Genomic DNA, 6,560 nt, shown 5'->3' with positions numbered 1-6,560 from the left:
ATCGTCTGTGCATCTCTCTTTACTGACAGAAGAGGAACAGCCTGTTTCCTGGTTTCTCTCAGGTGAGTGACGTCAGGTGAGGAGAAAAATGTTGCTTTACCTGTAACATAGTTTAGTTTCATTCCAGAGATAAACTGTGATCCTGCCTCTTGCTCACAAGTTATAAAACAGACTTTTCATGTCCACATATCACAGCATGAAGCTCAGATCATAAAGTGTGGCTCAGTGGTGCAGCTTTTTGGCAGATTTTTCTCAGACTTTGTTCTGATTATTTGTTAGATTCCACAGTAGTGGGGGTGTAATGCAGTCACACAAACACAGGTGGTGTTAAGGTGGATTCACTTTGTTACAGACCTGTAAAAGTTAAATGGATTGCATGGGTGGGCAACTCCAGGCCTGAAGGGCTGCTGTCCTGCAGGTTTTAGATCTCACCCTGGGTCAACACACAAATCAAATGATTAGTTCATTACCAGGACTCTGGAGAACTATAAGACATCTTGTGGAGGTAATTTAAATCAGCTGTGTTGAATCAAGGACATGTCTAAAACCTTCAGGACATCGGTCCTTGAGGCCTGTTGTTGCCCACCCCTGAGTTACTTTAACTGCAGCTACTTTTCCATCAGACCAACACCAAATTCTGTCTGACACAAACAACAGCTCTAGATGGAATTTAACCTTTGTCCTCCTTTTTACTTTCTGAAGCACAGTTTAATCAGTTTGAGTTTTTAATTAATGTTGTTTAAAACTTTCTGCTGGAATTCTTTCAGGAAGATACCCACATAGCAAAATTGGTATGGCCGCGATCTGGTCCACACAATGTGCTTACACATGGCCCACATACCGCAAAGAATGATGGCCCTCCGGTGGCCCAGATATGGTTTGCCAGAGGTGGCCCACACATGGGCAAGCGCAAGACCAGTTGCAGACACACTGCTGGTCCTGTGCTGGCCCAGAACTGTTTCACCTCTGGCCCCAGATGTCAGCCTAATGTGTACCTTAATTAAGCGATGTGGGAAATAGCTGCTAAGAAACCACTACCAGGGAAAAGCAACAAGCAGAAGAGATTTGTTTAGGTCAAGAAACACAAGGAATGGATATTAGACTAGTGGAAACTGTGCTCTGGTCTGATGAGTCCAAATTTGAGATCTTTGGTGGAACCAAAGTTCTTTGTGTCTTTGTGCAACACAGAAAAGGTGAAAGGTTTGATCGTGTTGGGGTCATTTGCTGGTGATTCTCTATGGGATTATGATTGAAATCTCTTTATTTTATGTATTTATCACATTTTAGTAATATCACTTTTGTGTCACTTATATACATATAGGATAGCATGACAAAGGTGTTCTACACACACACACAGTGGGGCATTGTAAGCTCATGGGAGATATTAAACAGTTAGTGAGACTCCTTGTCCTTATCTTGGGAAGGGGGGGATTCAGGATGTAAATCTTTAGGGGAAGACTAAGTGGAAAACAAAGTCGTTACTTTCTCTTTGAACAGAAGGTTTGAAGGACGGGGCTGAGAGTATAGCCCCATATAGAGTATTGCTAGCATTCAAATGACACTATTTTCAGGAACCTGAGATTGAGTACCATTCATAAAGAGTTGACACTCAACAGGAAACCCTGTTGGAATTTCCATCACTAATAGGGGATATTTAAAAGTTGATGTGTACAGCAAACCAACGCATACACTCATCATCCACTCAAGCCCAAACTGGATGTCATCAGGCCACTCCAACACAGAGCGAACACCATCCCCACAGATACAGCGGCCAGAGAAGTAGAAAAAAATCATATCAAGAGTAAATGTGGTTATCCCATCTGGACAATTGTCAAATTAGGAAGGCACCTAAAGAAAACTTCAGGTGATCCAGGAGAAAAGAAGGACAACTGCTGCTGTCCAGATGTTTGTTTATCCACTACAGAGATGAGAAATTATATTGATGATCAGAAACTTTATTTATGCATTGAAGAATCCAAAATGAGCACGTACATGGATCTTTTCTGTTCAGAAAACCACAGTCGGCAAGCAATTAGCTGCAGCTAACCCCCCAAAAGAAACTCACATAAACTATTACCACATTACCAGGATTTATACATCGGGGAAACCAAACAACACCTGGTGAAGCGGATTGCACAACACAGAAGAGCTAACTCGTCAGGCCAGGATTCCGCAGTGTATTTACACCCACAGGCCTGTGGCTAATGTTGTGGAAAATCTTAAATAAAACTGCAACTAGCTAGTGAGCTTGTCTTTTGAAGTGAGGTTTATTACAGAAAAGGAAAAAAGAAAACCACTGCAGAGGATAAAACGTTCAGATCAAACACCAAACAGTTTTCTGAGGAAGGACACCACCCTGAACTATACCTTCCCAGAACACTTCTCAAAGAAAGAACACTCCACAGCATACCCACATAGCAAGCAGGTCTGGCCTGCTGGCTGACATCTGGCATGATAAGACGTACGTCATCCAGATATGGGCCAGGTCTGGAATAGATGGCACTGTCTATGTGATGGCATGCCATATCTGGCTCGATTGTGGTTTGGTTTATGTGGCCCAGGCTCATACATAACAGGTCTGGCCCGGATCCAGCATCAAGCTGGCACTTCTGACTGACTGGTGTCATGGCAGAGTGTATGTCAATCAGATGCAGGCCAAGTCTGGCAATGAGGCACTATTTATGTTCCTATTTTCCTATTTTAGTAGGAAGACCCAAATGCCATGTTGCAATACTATACTGCTATGGTAGCCAACATTTCAAATACAGGTTTGACAGATTTGTGAGTGTACTTTATCCAAAACCTAGAGAGGATTTACTCATCCTTGCCATTGGATGGCTGTAGCTCAGGTTTTACAGCAGGTCACCTATTGAATGGCTCCATGGATCCATGGCTTCTCCAGTCTGCATGTCGACAGTGTGAGTGTGTATGAATGTAGTTAGGAAGCACTCAGGTAAGAGAGTGTGTGGTTGGGTGAATGTGGCATGTTGTATAGAGCACTTTGAGTAATCTGGGAGAGTTGAAAAATACTATATAAGAATCAGTCCATTCACTGTTCAAACAGAGTTTTGTCATTTGCTTTTGTACTATTATGCACATGTTTTTATTACATGACTTAATTAAGGTACACATTAGGCTGACATCTGGGGCCAGAGCTGAAACTGTTCTGGGCCAGCACAGGGCCAGCAGTGTGTCTGCAACTGGCCCGTGGCTGCACACAACTTACACATGGCCCACATAGCGCAAAGAATAACGGCCCTTTGGTGGCCCAGACCGGGTTTGCCAGAGGTAATGTACACATGGGCCAGCAAAGGGCCACTAGTGTGTCTGCAGCTAGCCTTGTGCTGGCCCATATGTAGGCCACCAGCACAAGGCTAGCTGCAGACACACTAGTGGCCCTTTGCTGGCCCATGTGTACATTACCTCTGGCAAACCCGGTCTGGGCCACCAAAGGGCCGTTATTCTTTGCGCTATGTGGGCCATGTGTAAGCACATTGTGTGGGCCAGATCCAGACCATACCAATTTTGCTATGTGGGTATCATATATCTCTACATCTTCAGTCTAGCTCATCCTTGCCCCTCTCCCACTTTCAAAGAGTTCGACCATTCGTCACCTCCCTAAAAGCAGGCTGTCTGGAAATCTTCAAATCTATAATACACCCTCTGTGCAGGTGCAATAAAACCTCGGGCCCACATGTAATAACATTCTACATGCATGCACACACTTGGTGTCAGGAGAGATCTTGCTATACTAAAGCGATATGATTAAAATATGTGATTAATACATGAGAAAAGATATTGGCTACCACACCACTCTTTCAAAGATGAGGATGTACACATGCTGGACAGGGAGGAAAACTGGTAAAGGAAAACAGTGAATCACTGGTTTGAGTGGTAAGTCAAGGACACCATTTACATGAAAAGGGTGTATTGGAATTGCTTTCATTTATGTATTGGTCAAAATGTTTTATTGTATAATGCTTTGGTGCCACTGGGGTGTCTACCTCACACCCTATTCAAGCAGTCAGATAGATGGTGGGGTTCTGGTAAGGAAATGGGGACATTCACACAGGAAGCCTGGCACCAATGTTTGGAGAGGGAGAGTCTGCCGGTCACGCTCCCTGCGATGGCTGCTCTCTCACCAAACTTGGTTTTGTTCTTTATTAAAGGATGTTAGCTACTGCTCACAGTTTGTCTGCAGGCTTTATTAAATGAAAACTTCAATAACAAAGGAATCGAGGAGGGGGCCTAAGGGTACATCTTTCACCATCTTACAATGCTGTGATGTCAGTGATTCCCCAAAATGGTAATCATGGCCTTTGATCAATAATCGTTTTTTTCTTTCCTTGTTTTTTTTTACTTGTCCCATTTGAGTCTTTAGCCGTCAGAATTGTTGTCTGAAGGCCAACAAAGATACCCAATGGATTTACTTTACCAAGTGGATCATGACGCCCTTGCCGTATTGGTCCTTTTGATCGACCTTTGTTGTTATTATTTATTTATTTTATTGTTAGTTGTTACAGATGGGGAAGACATAGCTGAGGGATAGGAAAGGGGGGAAAGAAAGAGAGGAAGGAAAAGAAAAACAGGGTGGGTTGTGCGAAATCCCAGAAATAAACTCTAGACAAAGCATATCTGTGAACTAAGGTGTAGGTCTATTAGGTTATGTTCTGGTGATCCTTGGGATGGGGGATGGGTGTTCATACTGGAGTGCAAATTAAAACCAATGGAATATGGACACAAAAAGTTCAAAGCCATCAGATGCTCAGTTTAGAACAAAGAGAAAAGAAGAGGAGGAGAAACAAGCAAAAGATACAGGACAGCAGATGTGTCATTGGATAATTGGATACAGATCACTCAATTAGAAATATCAAGGATTAGCAGAGGTGATTATAAATAAATATCAAGAGAATTGACAAGAATATTATAGAGTAGAAAAGAGCATGTGTAAAAAGGGTGTAACTATTGCAGTGTTTGCAGTGTATTAGATGGATTTTTTGTACAGGAGATTGCCAGGGGAAGGAATGATTTCCTGTGTCGTTCAGTGGTGCTTTTGGGTAATCTCAGTCTCTCACTGAACATTTTCCTGTGACTGACCAGTACATCATGGAGTGGGTGGGAGGTATTATCCATGATTGTCCTTATCTTGGACAACATCTGCCTCTCAGACACCACCCTAACAGAGTCCAGCTCCACCCCCACAACATTACTGGCCTTGTGTATCAGTTTATTTAGTCTGCTGGCATCTGTGACCCTCAACCTGCTGCCCCAGCATACAACAGCATAGAGGATAGCACTGTGTATTTTTTTACTCTGATTAAATTCAGTATGGTTCCGACAACTGTTTTTACAATGTGCTTTGAGGTAGCAGCCAAGAAAGGTTTAGTTTGTGCCTATGAACAGTGAACATCTGTGTGGATCAGCGGGTTTGTATTCAAAAGGTTTCTCCTTGTAACGATCTGCAAGAGGGTGTGGGGAGCCATAGCGCCATCCCCCAGGGCATGAAGGAGGAGGCCTGAAAACTGAAGGCTCTCCCTCCCATTCTACTTTTAAATACTCTAGGAACAACAAGTAGGCCTGCAGTGTGAGAGCGAAGTGCTCTAATAGGGTAATATGGTACTACAAGGTCATTAAGATAAGATGGGGCCTGATTATTTAAGACCTTGTATGTGAGGAGCAGGATTTTGAATTCAATTCTGGATTTAACAGGAAGCCAATGAAGGGAAGCCAAAACAGGAGAAATCTGCTCTCTCTTTCTAGTCCCTGTCAGGACTCTTGCTGCAGCATTTTGGATTAACTGAAGGCTTTTCAGTGAGTTTTTTGGACATCCTGATAATAATGAATTGCAGTCGTCCAGCCTGGAAGTAATAAATGCATGAACTAGTTTTTCAGCGTCACTCTGAGACAGGATATTTCTAATTTTAGAAATGTTGCGCAAACGGAAGAAAGCAGTCTTGCATATTTGTTTAATATGTGCGTTGAAGCACATTTCTTGTTCAAAAATAACTTCAAGGTTCCTCACAGCATTACTGGAGGCCAAGGTAATGCTATCCAGAGTAAGAATCTACCATATTTCTAAGATTTTCAGGGCCGAGTACAATAACATCAGTTTTGAATTAAGAAGCAGAAAGTTAGCGGCCATCCAGGTCTTTATGTCTTTAAGACATTCCTGCAGTTTAACTAAATGGTGAGTGTTATCTGGCTTCATGGACAGATAGAGCTGCATAGCAGTGAAAGTTGCAGTGACAAGTTAGCTCTTCTGTGTTGTGCAGACAAATCTGACAATTTGCATATTAATGATCAAGAAACTGACCTTACAGCCTATTATTTGCCAGTGAATCACATCAGGTTGACATACACCTTGCCATGATGCCAGTCAGTCAGAAGTGCCAGCTTGATGCTGGATCTGGTACTATTTCTTTAGTCTAAAACCCCCCAAATTATTGTCTAAAATATACAGAACACTTTCTAAAATAGATGAATCAATATCCCTTCCTATTGCAAAATGGGAAGCAGATTTATCAATCAACTTAGACCAAAACCTTTGGTCTCAGATATGC

Source organism: Neolamprologus multifasciatus, chromosome 3 (genome assembly GCF_963576455.1).
Source record: "Neolamprologus multifasciatus chromosome 3, fNeoMul1.2, whole genome shotgun sequence".
NCBI lineage: Eukaryota > Metazoa > Chordata > Actinopteri > Cichliformes > Cichlidae > Neolamprologus > Neolamprologus multifasciatus.
Note: the sequence above shows the minus strand (reverse complement) of the source record.